The following is a 16,258-nucleotide window of genomic DNA, read 5'->3' on the forward strand; positions in this document are numbered from 1 at the left end:
CTGGTCAAAGATGGCTGTCCCCTGGCAGCTCTCGCGTTCACAGCACTGACACTGTACAGAAAGTGATTCCCTGGAAGAGACTCTGAAGGCCTTGCTTGCATCAGATGTACTAAAACCATGACTGCTAGGGGCCCAGGCCTGAGCTGAAGTGAAGCCCTTAGGCAAAGAGGTCACCGTGCGGATGGCCACCATAAATATTTCAACTACAGAAAAGATCACCAGTTCTGGAACAAAGTAGCAACCGAAACAGGCCACGGCAACCGAGCCACCGCTCACCATCTGCCTCAAGCACAGGGAAGCTCTTAGAACCAATTCTGAAGGGGGAAGCAAGGAAGCGCGGCCATGCGGAGGGAAGGGCACAGACCCTTAGAAATCAAACTGGCTGGCCCGTCCCTACCTTTCGTGGGACCCAGAGCAAGAAAGCAAACAGAGGTCCCCATGTCATATGTCTAAATATTTAAAGGTATTCATCAAGCTTACAAACTGTCGAATAAAATATATTTTATCACCTGACCTCGACAGATGCTCCTTCGTAACAACTTGCAAGGCCGTAATGGAGGATCCTCAGCCTCCTGGGAGATCCACATTGGAACGTGAGAGAGCTGGCCCGAAAGAGCCACTGCCTTCTCGTCCACCCCAGGCATCTGGGGGCGGGTGGGGGGGCCTCACAGAAGCACGTGGACACCCCATTCCACACGCCTAAGGTTTTCCCACATCTCTCTCAAATAGCCACTCGCATGTGACCAGGTGATGAGAAGAACAGACCCTGGAAATGGGCTGTTTGGGAGAGAACGTCAGGGTCCCAGGGACCCAGAGCAGAGCAGGGTTTCTCAACCTCAGGACCACTGCTCTGGATGGGTCTTTGCTGGGGGGAAGGGAGAGGATTTCCTGTGCATTATAGGGTGTCTAGCAGCATGTCTGGGCCTCCCCCAACTAGATGCAAGTAGCATTTCCCCCTAAAATCGTAACAACAAAAACAGTCTCGTGACATTTAGTGTGTCTTCTGGACGGAATTGTTCCTGGTTGAGAACCACTGGCCTGGAAGGGAAAGGCTGAGCTGTGACCAGAGGCAGAGCTAGAGCAGGAATGAAGTGGGGCAGGGACAGTGTAAATCATGGGGACCAGAACAGGGGCCACTGTGTGCCAGGTTCTATGTTGTCTATCTTCCCAGAATTATTTTCTCTGATCCCCCCAACAACTCAGCAAGGGAAGTACAATTAGCCCATTTTATGGATGAGGAAACCGAGGCCCGTGGAGTGAAGCATCTTGCTGTATTTCGCACATCTAGAAACTGGCAGGACCAGTCATCCAGATTGGGTCTCTCAGGTGCCAGCCAGGCTGGGACTAGCTTTACACAAAGCCAAACTAGAATCTCAGGCTTCCAAGTGACCCTAACAGCAAAGTGACCCTGATTTTCCATGCGATGTGGAGCAGATTTGTCACCGCTCAGGAAATGGTGTGTGATGAGAAAGAACAAAGCAGAAAGCGTTTTCTCTTGTCTAGAAAAATATCCAAGAATGAAGAGAAGGTTATTCCTGATTTTTAAGACCAACACTATCTTTTTAAAAATATCATATCTAAGTGAAAAAGATCCATATCCCCCGGTGTCTAATTCATTTGTTAACATGCTTTTAACTAAATGAGAATCTGCTTTTTGGAAACCAGTCGAGATTTTGTCAGTGCAATTAAGCAAAGGCTTAGGTAAGATGCGTACAAGTTAACGTGAAGGACTCCTTGAGCAGGGTCAGAAATCACGTAGCTACAGTTCTTTAAAGGCAAGAGGTACATCTTCTTCCTACGAGATCTAACACTGTATGTGATACATAAAAAGCACTTGGGAAATTTTGTTGAATGAAAGGATGCCTTTAGGTTCCTCTAGTTTTAGTTCCAGAAATAGACTTTCTTCCACCCACAGGAAGATTTCTGGATAATTGCCTCAACTTTTATTTAGCTTTAAACGCTATAAAAATGATCTAAGAGAGAGCCTTGGAATGTATCACATTTAAAAGTCTGAAAATAAATTTTGCATTTGGTGTAGCACAGTTCACAGAAGCAATGTAGCCAGCAAAATGAAATAAGCATGTGTCATCGGAAAGCTGAAATGCATTAATAAATACATTTGCATGCACTGGACCAAGGGTAATAGTACACAAGGGCAAAGGTTAAACAGTTGGAGGCCCTGGTTTAATAGCAGACCTGAACTGTTATTTAAATGTCACAAATGTCAGTGTTGGTCTTCAAATGGTATTACAGTAGGATTAGTGTCCTAAGCCTTGTTCCAATTTATGGAGAATCAGGAAGAATGATTCTCATCAACTTGGTCCAAAGCAGGAGAAGATTGATTTTCCTTTACCACTCGGTCAGCTTTTATGAGATTTCCAGACCCTACCTTTTCCAGCCTGCCCCGTGGATGGAAACTGCCAGGCCTGCTTGGAAGCCATATGTGAGCAGTGAATCTGAAAGAGTTATGGCTCCTTGAGAAACCATCGGAGAAAATCCTGCCCCTCTCTACCACTCCCACCGGCCAGGCTCCCTGCACTGGTTCAAACCAGGAGCGGTTTAAACCCACGGAGCAAGGGTAGGACCCCACGAGCCCAAAGCAGAGCCACCGGAACCAGGATGGAGGGGTTCAGCCTGCATCTCCACCAGCACCGAGGCACCTGTGTGCCGCCAGGAGAAGGTGAATGATTGTGAAGCTCTTCACATCTGAGTCAGGACTTATTTTTGTGACTCTCTGAAGTAAAACACATGTATTGGAGCGCCTGCTGATGTGCCAAAGGCAATAGACACAGCATCTCAGTTCCCTTAACAGTTAGGTACGATTGTTATGCCTACTTTAAATAACAAAGATAAGACTAAAGGTCACAGAACATGGCAATGGTTACCTGAGTCCAGGCACCTCCCTCTTTTTTAAAAAACTTTTTATTGGAGTCTAGTTGATTTACAATGTTGTGTTAGTTTCAGGTGTACAGCAAAGTGAATCAGTTATGCATGTACATCTATCCACTCTTTTTAGATTCTTTTCCCGTACAGGCCATTACAGAGTATTGAGTAGAGGTGCCTGTGCTCTACAGTAGGTCCTTATTAGTTATCTAGTTTGTATATAGTAGTGTGTATGTGTCAATCCCAATCTCCCAATTCCTCCCTCCCCTGACCCCTGTTTTCCCTCTGGTAACCATAGGTTTATCTTCTAACCTCTGTGACTCTGTTTCTGTTTTGTAAATAAGTCCCTCTTAGCAACTATGTAAGTGGCGTGGCTTGCGAAGAGGGCAGAGGCAAAAAGATCTCCAGGCCTCAAAGCTACATCCCTTAAAGTATCATCCGCCACGGACAGAAGGGAGACCCAGCTGCAGGGGCTGTAGGCTGTGAGGCCTCAGCCTCCACTAGGACACCCAGATTGGAGGGCGAGGGAGCCATTCAGGATTGACCAATCCCCAAGAGAGGACAGTGCCCGCCCTTGACAGCTCTCTCCTCTTCAGAGATTGGACGTACTGCAGGACCACTTTTCAAATAAAAGCTGGAGCCTCTCCTGTGACAGAGAGGACACGGGATGTCAGAGGAGGCCATGGAGCCCATGCTACGGGCCTCTTCAAGCTCTCTGCGGAGACTGGCAGAAAATGCAGGCCAGCTGAACAAAAAGGCAGGAGCCATATCTCCACCCCCCCAGCCCTTCCCCCCCCGCGGGTCTTGGAGGGTTACTGTGATTTTAGCAAAGAAATGAGCTTTCTGATTGTGCTGAGGCGTGTGGCTGTGTAGTGGGGGAGGAAGGCTGCGTGAGGCCCCAGAGGGCACACAGTAAAAATATCTGAGCACATAACCAGTGCAAGGCAAGGAATTCAACGCGCGTTAAGCTCTCCAGAAAGAAAACCGCTCAGGGCAGCCAGGCGTCTCTCCATCAAGTTTGCAAAGAGGTGCCCTGTCTCTTACTCCTTTCCTCATTTGAGGATGATCAGATATCACAAATATAGAATAACATGGATGCCTGTTGTTGGGATACATCGACTATTAATGAGGTAACCCCCAAGTACTTTGACTGATGCCACCTTGCAAAAAAAAAAATAGCTAAATGTTTAATCAGTAATAAGTAATCCTTCATGTTGTGGGAACATAAAATGTACTGAGCAGGGACTGTGGATAAGGGACATTATTAGGTACTTTCACATATCTAATTCTTTTCCTCACAACAGCCCTGTAAGGTAGGTGCTATTGTGGACCCCTTTTATAGAGGAAACAATTGTGTCTCAGGGAAGCTTCATGATTTTTTGCAAAGTCCTGCAGCTATCAGATTCGGAAGTGGGGTCTTTTGATCCTAAAACTGGTGCTATTTTCCATTCGCCGTACTGACAGCTCAGCAAAGCAAACAGTCCCACATGGCCAGTTGCAAAGGAGGAACTTATGGAAAGGTCATTATTAAATACAGATTTTTACTCTGACAAAACCTTGCCGAGGCAGGTTCAGGTTGCTAATACTGCAGTGCCCCGTGCCCAAACGCTTTAAGTTGGATCTACATGAATGAAGTGAAGACTTACCTTCATACTGTAAAAATTATTATTGAAGGAATTGGAATTTGGTACTGAGATCCACCATCATGTCATTCTTTATAGTCCAAATTCACCTGTTAATTATTGAATAACCCTCTATTTTGCTTGTATAGACAGTCTTATTCACTATGGTAATTTCTTCCTTTAATTACAGTCTTGTTTTTAATTGTTCATGCCTATACACAAACCCTACACGCGCGCACACACACACACTGACGAACTGGATTTGAGTAAGAACAAAGGGCAACAGAATTTAAAACAACTCTTTTGTGTTTTTCAGGTAGGAATTAGTCCATACTACTTTTGTTTTAAGTCCACCTTTTTGAAAAATTCATCTCCAAGTTTAAACAAACTCTGAACCTACTCTGCTAAAGAATTTTACACAGGAGAAGAAATAAATGCAACCCCAGACATGACTGGGAAAAAATTTTTTCGTAAGCTTTTGTGCTAAATTAGAAAAAAACTTACTACATGTTTTATCATCTCAAGTGATTTTTCAGAAAAAATAATATAAAAGTCTTTTCGAGCTAGAGTTCAAATTTACATTGTAAAGTAATCAGACTTTTACCCTGGTATCTATGCCAGACAAGTTTACGCTCTCGTCATTTTTCCTCCTTTCCTATCATATTAAACATCTGCATCCCCCCTAGTTTGGGAACCAGCTGGTCCTGAAAAGTGAATATATACTATCTGACAGAGGAATCACTTTACTGAGGAGAAGTAGAAATTAAGCAATGGGGGAGCCTCATTTGAGGGCAGAAGGGTGCCGAGGGAGTGGTGGTAGGGAGAATCAGAGCCCAGGAAAAAAATGTTCTTGGGTTACAAAAAGGCTTTTCAGATTGTAACAAAAATCCAATTCAACTTACAAATTAACCTTCTCGTAGTTCACTAATAATCTGAAAATAATGTCTACATTAAGCTAGGAAGGAAAACCATTCAATTAAGGAATCAAAAATATCAATATGAACTAAGAACTTTCTGATGGTAAACGTATAATAGCTCTTTTGTTAGTTTGTAAAATGAGTCCAGGAAATATTTTGATAGATTAGTACTCAAATGAGCAGCAAGTTAAATTATTCCAGCACAGCAATACAGTCTGCTTTATTGAGCACCAAACAGAAAGTTGCAAATGTACCCAGTGGATAACAATCTCCACACTGTTACATTTTAGCAGGTGGAATTCCAGCTCGCCAAAGACTCAAAATTAGGAAACTGCTCTTCCAGCCATCTCCAGACTGCCAACTCTTTATTTGGTGAACTGAAAACTGTAGGAAGATTGTCCTTAAGTGTGGGATCAGATCTTGAACCAATCTTTTGTTTTCTATTACATTCCAAAGAGGTCTTTATGCCTTGCAAATAACTCCACAGTACATTTTAAAGTGGGTAAAGAAGGACGACAGAACATCAGTAAATGCTGATCATGAGAGTTGGGAAGACGGCATCTTACTTCTGCATATTCATCTACTTTATCCGGAAGGCAATAATGAGAATGACCAGACACATCAAAGAAAGGAGGCCCCCTTATTGGACAGAATAAAATTACTAAGCTACATATGGAGATTTACCTCACTATAGCATTATCTTCTTCTAATATGTCTTAAAATGTTTCCATTTAAACATCATATGCCATTTTATAAGGAGCTGTTTTATCCCTCCTGGACACAAAGATACTCCTAAGTGTTATACTAACTCAGTGAGCCATGAAGAGATGAGCTGTAAAACATTTAATACAGGACCACGGTTGGTTATTCACAACTGAGTAATGAACTGCATGTCACACGATGCTTGATAGTTATCTGTGTTGCTGAAGTTACAGCTGAGGAATTATTGGGCTCCCTTATCTGAAAGACCAAATGTAGTGCGAGATCAAAGGAGGCAATAATTGGGCAGGAAACAACATCTTTTTAAAAAAATTCCTCTGAGGATGAGAAACTGATTTATAAAGTTCAAGGTTAGTAAAGTACCGAGTATCATTTTAGGTTCCCCAAGTTGGACCAAACGTTTTTAGCAATATTTCTAATAGATCATTTGCAGCAAGAACAGACACTAAAAAATTAACACATTGCCAAATCAGGGATCCCTTCCAAGGCCTGAAGAAAACAGCATGTGAAGTCATTTACATGGCATAGAAAAAGTCCGCATTATAAATGTAACATGATTACATAAATGTGTTTCATTGGAAAAAGAAGAGGGCTCTCAAAAGTCCGCTTTTGAAACCCCTAGACCAAATCGGATCTCTATACGCCAAGGAGACAATTGGGACTTTCTGGCCCCCCCCAACTGATGACAGTGCTTTCTGAATTGGCCGCTCTGGTGACCCAAGTACTTGGTACAGATTGATGGATGGTTCATATCAGCAGCTAGTCAGTGAATAAGGTACCAAGCCAGATTATTTTACCCCCTTACCAAGGCATGCCAACAAAGAAAACTTTTGGAAGTCATTAACTACTGATTACTAGACATAATTTATTAACATCCTTAAAGACCTGCAGAAGTGGAAAACACTGCGAGGCTTTCCCAACTGGCCTGGGCTCCCCTAACAAAAGTTCTTCGCTCAAAAAAATTCCCCAGTCAAAACTTAATTAAGGTTAAGTGAAAAATTATGATACAAAACTCTCTGAAATATTAAGTAACTAAATATTTAAAGCTAGGTTTCACAAAGAAGGGAAAAAAGAAATTAACACGGGCTCTCTCTGAGTGAGATTGAGTGAGTTTTAGTTGCTTTTTTTGGTCTTTTGTTTATTTCCCTAGCTGAATACATTAAGCACACATTACCTTTATGAAATCAGAGAAACAAAAAATGTTAAGAAACATCCACAACGTGGATTTCTACTTTAGATAATAGACGATTTTTCATTCCCCATTTTACTTACATTTGTGTCTCCTTTTCCAAAGACAATCATGTTTCTAATACTTTCCATTTCTCTCTGTTGACTCTTTGGAATGTTCTGTGAGCAGTTGGGTCTCATTTGTTTTGCCTACCAATGGAAAAAAAAAAAAAATCTCTGGAAATGGTGTCATGCAATACTAGGTTCAGACTTTAGTAAGCCAAGTGAGGATTTGATTTCCAAGCTATGCCTAAAAGAAAATAGCCAATAATTTTCTCCTGATTTTAATAGACAGCCTTCCATGACTATTTACTCCTCTGTGATCTAACAACATAGCTTTAATACTAATTAATTTGATATCATCACCATTCTACAGGAAAACAATCCTGAAGCACACCACTTTCCTTTCACATGTTAAAACTTCAGAAATAGTACAGCTGGTTGTGGTGATAAATGAGCATGTGTAATTAATACAGGATGCAAGAATGCAAAGTCAACCATGGGGCAGAAGTTTGCTTCATATCAACCCGTTATGTTTGAAGGACATTAATGTCATCTTTTACCTCCTGTGTTAGAGACTTTAATACAGGTCAAGTCCATGGAAATATACATTATACTAGAATATATTCTACTCTATCTATTTCAGAAAATGTCCTGTTTCCCCAACTTGATCGTGGGTTCTTTATGCCGTTTTGCACCTCTCTCCTCCAACAAATGCCCTCCTGATCTAAGTACCTGGCACCAAGTCCAGCACGCATCTCTTGGCTGGTTGATTTGAAGGACTAAGCTTGACTTCACGTTTTTAATCTTCCAATCAACCATCTTGAGCTGGCTGTGGCTACAGCCCTGGGGACGCCACCTGGTAGGGTCAAGAGTCCACCAAAATGGGAGTCAGGGCATCAGAAGGCCAGCTTCCAAGTCCACTCATCAATACTCACGTTCAAAACCCTTGGATGAGGCATTCCACTATCTGGGCTTCAGTTTCCCCATTTGTAAAACAAGCCCCCTCATTTGTAAAATCAAAATGCCAGACCAGGTAAACCTTTGGTACGCGGGCCTCTCACTGTTGTGGCCCCTCCCGTTGCGGAGCACAGGCTCCGGACGCGCAGGCGCAGCGGCCACGGCTCACGGGCGCAGCCGCTCTGCGGCACGTGGGATCTTCCCGGACCGGGGCACGAACCCGTGTTCCCTGCATCGGCAGGCGGACTCTCAACCACTGCGCCACCAGGGAAGCCCTAGACCAGGTAAACTTTAAGGTCTATCCTAGCTCTTAAATGCTATGGTTCTACATGCTCAGAAGTCCCAAGAATTGCTTAGAGCTGGGCTGCCCAATACCGTAGCCACTAGTTAATATGTGGCCATTTAAATTCAAATTTAAATTAGCGGAAATGAAACACAATAAAAAATTTCAGCTCCTCATCTGCAGCAGCCCCATTCAAGTGCTCAGTGGGCTACATGCTGACTAGCGGCTGCTGCATTAGCACAGATATGGAATAATTTATTGCCACCATTTGTCCTGTTTCTTCCACTCAACACGATTTCCCTTTCCTCCCATGTCCCATCCTAGGTCCAAATTCCTCAAGATCCTTTCCATAGTTATTCTGTGGCAAAGCTGGGAAAAACTGCTCCAGATGCAGCCAGGGTGGCTTAGCAACTGGGGTAAAGGATGGGTAAAGAAGTTGCATAAGGGTAATGCCTAGGAAGCCATGCTGCTTACCTCCACTTGTTTCTATCAAATACGCCACAGATACATGGTGAATCTGCTAAGGCTGGGACTTCCTGAGAAGATGGTAGCTAAGCTCACACCAAAATACATGCTAAAAATGACGGGATACAATCAACCATAAAAGAAAGAGACTTTGGGTCTTTGAGCAACTCATGTGGGTCTGAAGAAATGCCAAGATCCTCTGCCCAACAGCCCACCCAGACCCAGTAGACCCCACGGAACCAGGTTATGCAAGTGTGTGAAGCGTCAGGAAAGGTGGGCAGCTGGGAAGTAATCCATTCATCAGCTTCCAACAATTTCTCCAGTCAATGCAGACTTTGCATAAATCACTGCACTGTCAGTAAAACCTACTACATTGTGTTTTTGTTACTCCAATTGTCATGTACTCCAGGGCAAATGCCACCATCTCCCATTGAAAGTAATGTCTTCCTCTTTGGAACCACCATAGCACTTTATTTTTTATTATTTATTTATTTGTTTCTTTCTTTGTTTTTGGTTGTGTTGGGTCTTCGTTGCTGTGCGTGGGCTTCAGTAGTTGCGGCACGTGGGCTCAGTAGTTGTGGCTCACGGGCTTAGCTGCTCTGCGGCATGCGGGATCTTCCTGGGCCAGGGCTTGAACCCATGTCCCCTGCATTGGCAGGCAGGTTCTTAACCACTGTGCCACCAGGGAAGCCCCACCATAGCACTTTATATCATTGTTTTGTTTTGTTTTCTTTTCTTTTGTTTTTTTCTTTACCACACCACCACCACTCGGCACATGGGATCTTAGTTCCCCGACCAGAGATTTAACCTGCACCCCTGCACTGGAAGCGTGAAGTCCCTACCACTGGATTGCCAGGGAAGTCCCTATATCATTCTTGAGGTATTTACCATGAATCCTTTTATTGTATCCTGTGCATTCCTTAATTCCCTTACAGGACTGTAAGGTATGACCTATACTTTGTACTTCCTATATATTCCAGAGTTTTAGCACAATGCTTAGCACACCAGGAGTGAAGTAAATATGGAATCTGACAAGGAATGAATCAATCAATGCATTGAATGAATGGATTTATGAATGAATGAATGCTCTATCGTGAATCCCGTTGCTATGGTCACAAAATAACCCAGGTCTTAATGTGTCCCACCTTAAACCAGTCTTCCATCCATGACTTACTTAAATTCCCTTTCATTAAAGGGAAGAGTCATATTGATGACAGATAGCAAGAAATGTCCAAGAACAATATTAACTACAAGGGTATGTAGGTTGACAACTACTGAGGAAAGTGTTCTTTAGCCACATTCTCTAAATTCTACCTTCTTTTCTGCTTCTTGTTTCTTAATCTTAAATAATTGTTAGAATCCATCATATCACACTTAATTAGGCATCAAGTAAAATTACCTAAATGTAGAAAATTTTAAAAATTGTACATGCCAACATTAATCATTACTAGCACTAACTTTTTTTCTCATAAAATTTTGGACTCAGTGACAGAAGGGTTTTACCGCACCTTCCTCAGCTAACAGTATCTGAAAAGTATCCATAACAGAAAAATATTATTCACAATCAAATATTTCACTCATGCAGTTATCATGGGCTCACACTTCTCATGATAAGTCATTTTCTGTACCCTTAAGTAGGCTACACAGACTTCTCTAATTTCAGACACTGTATGGCTCTAACACTGCCTAAAGGACAATAAGTGAAAATATTTAATTGTATAATGCGATGATACATTTTTCATGACTTTTACTCTATTAAAATTTCCATGTTTACTAAAAATCTGACTTCTAGGCATTAATTCTACACATTTGCTTGCCCATATATAAGATAATGCACATACAAGGTTATTTATTACAATATGGTCTATAAAAATAAAAGATTAGAAACTTAATGTCCACCAAAAGAGGACTAGATAAATTATGATATATCCTTTCAATGGAATGATATGCAAATATTTTAAAAAGGAATGAGAATGATTTCTAGGTAATGCATCCCCAAGTAATTTATTATATTGCTGTTTGTAATAGAAAATATTAGAAATTCTATCAAGATCCATCAATAGGTGACTGGATAAGTAAATTAGAGTACATCCATTCAGTGGAATAGTACACACCTGTAAAAAAAAAAATGAGGCTACTCTGCACATCTAGAAAGATATCTGAAATACATTATTAAGTGACAAAAACAAGATTAAGAACAATGTTTCTAGTGTGTTAACTTTTGCACTCAAGGAGCGGAGCATTTCAGATATACCTGCATAAAGAAATTCCAGACAAGACACAAGAAACTAATAAACATGGCTCTATGAGGGAGGTAGCCTTGGGTCCACGCAGCGCAGGAGAGGGAGCAAAATTTTTCACAATCTATCATTTTATATTCTTCATTCTTAATCTTGTGCATGTATTATCTATTCAAAAAACTTTAATATGTATCTCCATTATCATTGGTCTAATGTTTGTTTAATAAATGGATTTTAAAAGAATTCCCAATATGTCACTCTCCATCCTCTATTGCCAAATTTCCCTTTTATAAACTGTGCTCTCCTCTCTTTTACATCAAATGTCTTTTCAGTGCTCACAAAGACCCAACTGAGGGAAAGAGCTAAGGCAGAACACTTTGGAATGGAGTTGATTTGGATCCAGTTTGAAATCTAACAAGACATGATGCTAAATAATGAAGTAATTTGGAGAACATATTTGCATAGAAATGAAAGATGGACTGTGTGGTCTGGGTGATGGCCAAAAAGTTGAATAACACAGAATTAATTGTGCTTCCTTCTTGCTAACATTTAATGGTCTAATTATGAGAATGTTTAATTAAAATGTTTTCATTCGTAAATGAGGGTAATGATTATCAACAACTCTCTGAAGAACTGATTTTTTATTTCACCAGCTTAAACAGATTTTAAGAAAAAAGGAAGATAACTGAACAGCCATACTGAAATCTCTCTTTTCATACTAAAGCAACTTTTCAAATATTCAAGTCATTAATCTATATTTGGAAATCTGTAATCATCTGAGGTCTTATACAGCCAGGCTTCCATTTATTAGAAAGATGAATTCACACAAAAAAGCAACCATGTTTAAACGTGGTGTTCGAAAGTCCCTCTCAGCGAGAGGTATTAAAATGTCAGCGTCATTTGAATGAGACATTATTGACCCCCATTAGTAGGACACGTGCTCGCCGTGGCTTTCTCTAATGGTGGTGATGGATTTTCTCTTGTCCATCCACACACTCCTGCCATGTCCTCTTATGACCTGGGGCAGACATATGCTAGGCAGCTGGCTGGACCAGGTCTGTGGCCCCCGAAGAAAACAAACCTTGCTGGCCCACACAAAGGTTGAACCTGTGACCTTGTTCTCATTAGCTCAATGCCCTAACCACCTGAGTTAAACAGCCACAAAAAAACGTGTAGATTGAATGCTGGGTTGATAGATGTCTGTGCAGAGGGGTGTCAAAGCCGGGTATAAAATAATACACCATACTGGACATAATGCTTGTGTTTAGGTATTGAAAGAGGGTGTCTTGTCCTCCTATAAACTGTGTGCCTTGTAACCCACACCCCAGTGGCATTTTCCAAGCTGAGAACAAAAACATGATCATCTTAAAAAGAAGTATATTTCAGTTCTATACCACGACTCAATATGGTACCAACCCTGAAATAAAGACAATGGCCATTGAAATCGTAGTTAACTAGGATGGATTAGGAGATCCCAGAAAGTAATGGATTCTACATCTCATTTGATCTGTGTTCTCCTGAGCCTTGGGCTTTAAAAACGGAAGGAGAGATAAAAATGGTAGTTGACAGAAGCAGAGGTAAGAACAAGAGCCAAGAATTCGTGAGTAGAAGACATAGAAGCTGTTCATCCAGGCAAAGCTTCATGAAGAAATGTCTGTGCTCAGTCTACAACTTTTGGTTGAGTATCGTGTGTTTGGCGTGTCATGGGGCCTCTGGTTACAGAGATCTACCAACCGGGAGGGGAGTTCTGCTCACAGAACGCAGGATCATGGAGAAAGTCACCGACGTCTGCGTTCTTACATTGTCCTTCGCCCTCAATAGACAGTGACTCGGGTGCCAACCTCTAAGGGTCATCATGACTGCAGGCCCAACGCATTATCACCGAGTGTGGAAAATCCCAGATTAGGTGAGACACTTCACCACAAGTGCGATATGAGTAGTTTCAGTGCCAAGATTATATTTCAAGGGATGAGATGAAGTTCCACCCTTTGGCCCTTCCTCCCCATTCATCTGCATGGACTCTCCATCACAGGACCCTTGGTCAACGGGATTGCAGGCTCATTAACCCCCAACCACTAGGAGACAACAATTGAACTTGTTATCTTGGGGCTTGAGAAATATATTCCAGTTAACCATCCAAAACTACCACCTTCAAGCTCCTCCCCTCTTGAAAGTTCCCCTCGAGATAAAGTTCCAATTGCTTGGTCTTCCCTGGTGGCGCAGTGGTTGAGAATCTGCCTGCCAATGCAGGGGACACGGGTTCGAGCCCTGGTCTGGGAAGATCCCACATGCCGCGGAGCGGCTGGGCCCGTGAACCACAACTACTGAGCCTGAGCGTCTGGAGCCTGTGCTCCGCAACAAGAGAGGCCGCGATAGTGAGGAGCCCGCGCACCGCGATCAAGAGTGGCCCCCGCTCGCCGCAACTAGAGAAAGCCCGCACGCAGCAATGAAGACCCAACACAGCCAAAAATAAATAAATAAATTCAGGGGTTTTTTGTTTGTTTGTTTGTTTGTTTTTTTTTTTTTTTGCGGTATGCGGGCCTCTCACTGTTGTGGCCTCTCCCGTTGCGGAGCACAGGCTCCGGACGCGCAGGCTCAGCGGCCATGGCTCACGGGCTTAGTCGCTCCGCGGCATGTGGGATCTTCCCGGACCAGGGCACGAACCCGTGTCTCCTGCATCGGCAGGCGGATTCTCAACCACTGCGCCACCAGGGAAGCCCTAAATTCAGGTTTTTTTAAAAAAGTTCCAATTGCTTGGGTTGATGCCCAGTAGAAATGCATCGCTCAGTCTTTTCTTCTTTGCATCCGCGTGTTTAACAGAAGGCTTCCCGCATAAAAGGAGTTCAATCCATGTTGAATGAGGAGACAAGTGAACATCTCTGATCCTATTTTATCTTTCCACTTTGTCTCACTTTGCTGCTCTTACTTAACCCTCCCCTCCATTTTCACCGTCCATGGGGCAGTGAGAATCCTACTCATTTCTTCTCATTGCCCCGTGGACACGGCCAGCTCTCTCCTCACTCCATGCTTGTTCAGGATGTTCCCTCCAACTAAGGATATTAGCATGTGTTGAGTGCTTACTATGTATCACTCTGTATATGTTATCTCCTTTAATTCTAAAACAAAATTAAGCAGTCGCTACTATACCCATTTTCTACAAGGTACTCAAAAAAGTAGAGTAACTTCCCAAGACTCTACAGCTGGAGAGCAATGGAACCAACACTTGTTTTGTTTTGGTTTGGTTTGTTTACTTATTTTGGCTGCACTGGGTCTTAATTGTGGCACACAGGATCCTCGTTGCCCTGTGTGGGCTCTTAGTTGCAGCATGCGGGATCTAGTTCCCTGACCAGGGATCAAACCTGGGCCCGCTGCATTGGGAGCAGAGAGTCTTAACCACTGGACCCCCAGGGAAGCCCCTGGAACCAAGATTTGTACTCAGATCTCTCTGTCTCCAAAATGAAACTCTTCTCCCTTCTAGAGTATTCTCTCAACCCCACCCCCATGTACCCAAATTCTGCTTTTCCAAACTAGGTCTGACTCTCAAGGCGGAGAGCAAGCCGTAAGCAGAGGAGCTCTTTCCACTCCACTCCATCATCCCATAATGGTCTCATTCTTTTAACTGAGTGTTATTAACAAAATGTCTCAGACAACAATCATGGACTACCTCAGCTCTCCACTTATTATTCTTTCCTATTTGTCCTTTTAACTTTTCTCTAATCCATTTCTTCTCGGCCTCACTAAATTGTAGGCTCAAAGAGCATCTTCTACATGCTATAATGTGCTGAATCCCTTCACAAGCAAGGAAGACACTTCCACGTGTGGTAAGTACCCCGAAAAATGTAACTGACTAAAACCAATGAATGTCAGCAGTGCCAATTTCTATTGTTATGCACTCCTTGCAGTATTGATATTTACCTCTTAAGGTTATTGTAATACAGAGGAAAACTTGGAAAATGAAACAATGTTTGTAAACTATTTTAAAGTCTTTAATTATTAACTTTCTGGAGCATCTCTGGGATGGCTTCCATACCAGTGTTTGTGAGATCCTCTTGTTAAGATTTTTCTTATTTCCTTCAAATACCCTCATATTGAAAGGTTAATTACTTGGTTGTAAAAGTGCACTCCAGAATGAAATTTAACCTATGAGTTCTCCATCTTGAGGTGAATATTTTTAGCAGGTTTTTTTTTTTTTTTTTCAAAAACAGAAAGCCATCTGTTTAACAAATTTGAATACATTCTTACAGAAGAATAAAAAAAATAGAAATACAGAGGTTCCTGGATTTTAAGCTCTTTTGAGTATGTGTAAAACACATTATGACTTTTGTGCTTAGAAGAAATAGGAAGTGGTGCTTTCAGCTGTAAACCAGCACCAGCAAATAAAGATGGGCTGGAAGTGGAGATATCTTGGGGACAAAAGTTTTTGTATCATCCAAAATGTTGATCATTTGTGGGCCGTAGAAGAGGAGGATTTATTATTTTTGAGTGGTTCAATTTTTAGTAAGATAAAGCACATACAATTTGAGAGAACATCAAACAGAATGTGGTTCTTATTAATATCACATAACCTTCCCTACAAAGCTTTTCCTTTCTCCAGCCTCGCTCCCATTAGAAGCAAACTAAACATGTTGACAGCTCCAGCTTAGGAAGGTGTTAGGCCAATAGTCTCTCCTTTTGAGAAGCTGGATCATTAATTCAATATCACATCACTAGTTTTCTTCATAAGCCATGCATGGGGACAGACTCTATTCTGTAGGGTTTAATCACACACAAGTGGCAAAACCCACAGAACACAGCTCTAATCAGTTGGGCCTTCAACCAAAGACTTACTCCGTGCACATACGTCACTCCCATTTTCATTAGTGTGACTAAAACTCTAACTTATTTTACACATTCAGAAGAGGCTGGGTCTCAGTGGTCGTGATTATATTATAAAATTATATT

At 42.1% G+C, this 16,258-nt stretch overlaps 1 long non-coding RNA gene across 3 annotated transcripts in view; it reads right to left on the reverse strand.

Annotated features, from left to right (window-relative positions):
- LOC131760926 (uncharacterized) overlaps positions 1-16,258 on the reverse strand; it is an 81,714-nt gene that overhangs the window by 45,128 nt on the left and 20,328 nt on the right. For 2 of the 3 annotated variants that reach the window (XR_010841677.1, XR_009336854.2), the window contains one exon: positions 7,415-7,519. The exons of the other annotated variant lie outside the window; for it this stretch is intronic. This is a non-coding gene — a long non-coding RNA (uncharacterized lncRNA). The remainder of the gene's footprint in view (positions 1-7,414; positions 7,520-16,258) is intronic. 3 annotated transcript variants of the gene reach the window in all.

This window comes from Kogia breviceps, chromosome 8, assembly GCF_026419965.1.
Source record: "Kogia breviceps isolate mKogBre1 chromosome 8, mKogBre1 haplotype 1, whole genome shotgun sequence".
Classification (NCBI taxonomy): domain Eukaryota; kingdom Metazoa; phylum Chordata; class Mammalia; order Artiodactyla; family Physeteridae; genus Kogia; species Kogia breviceps.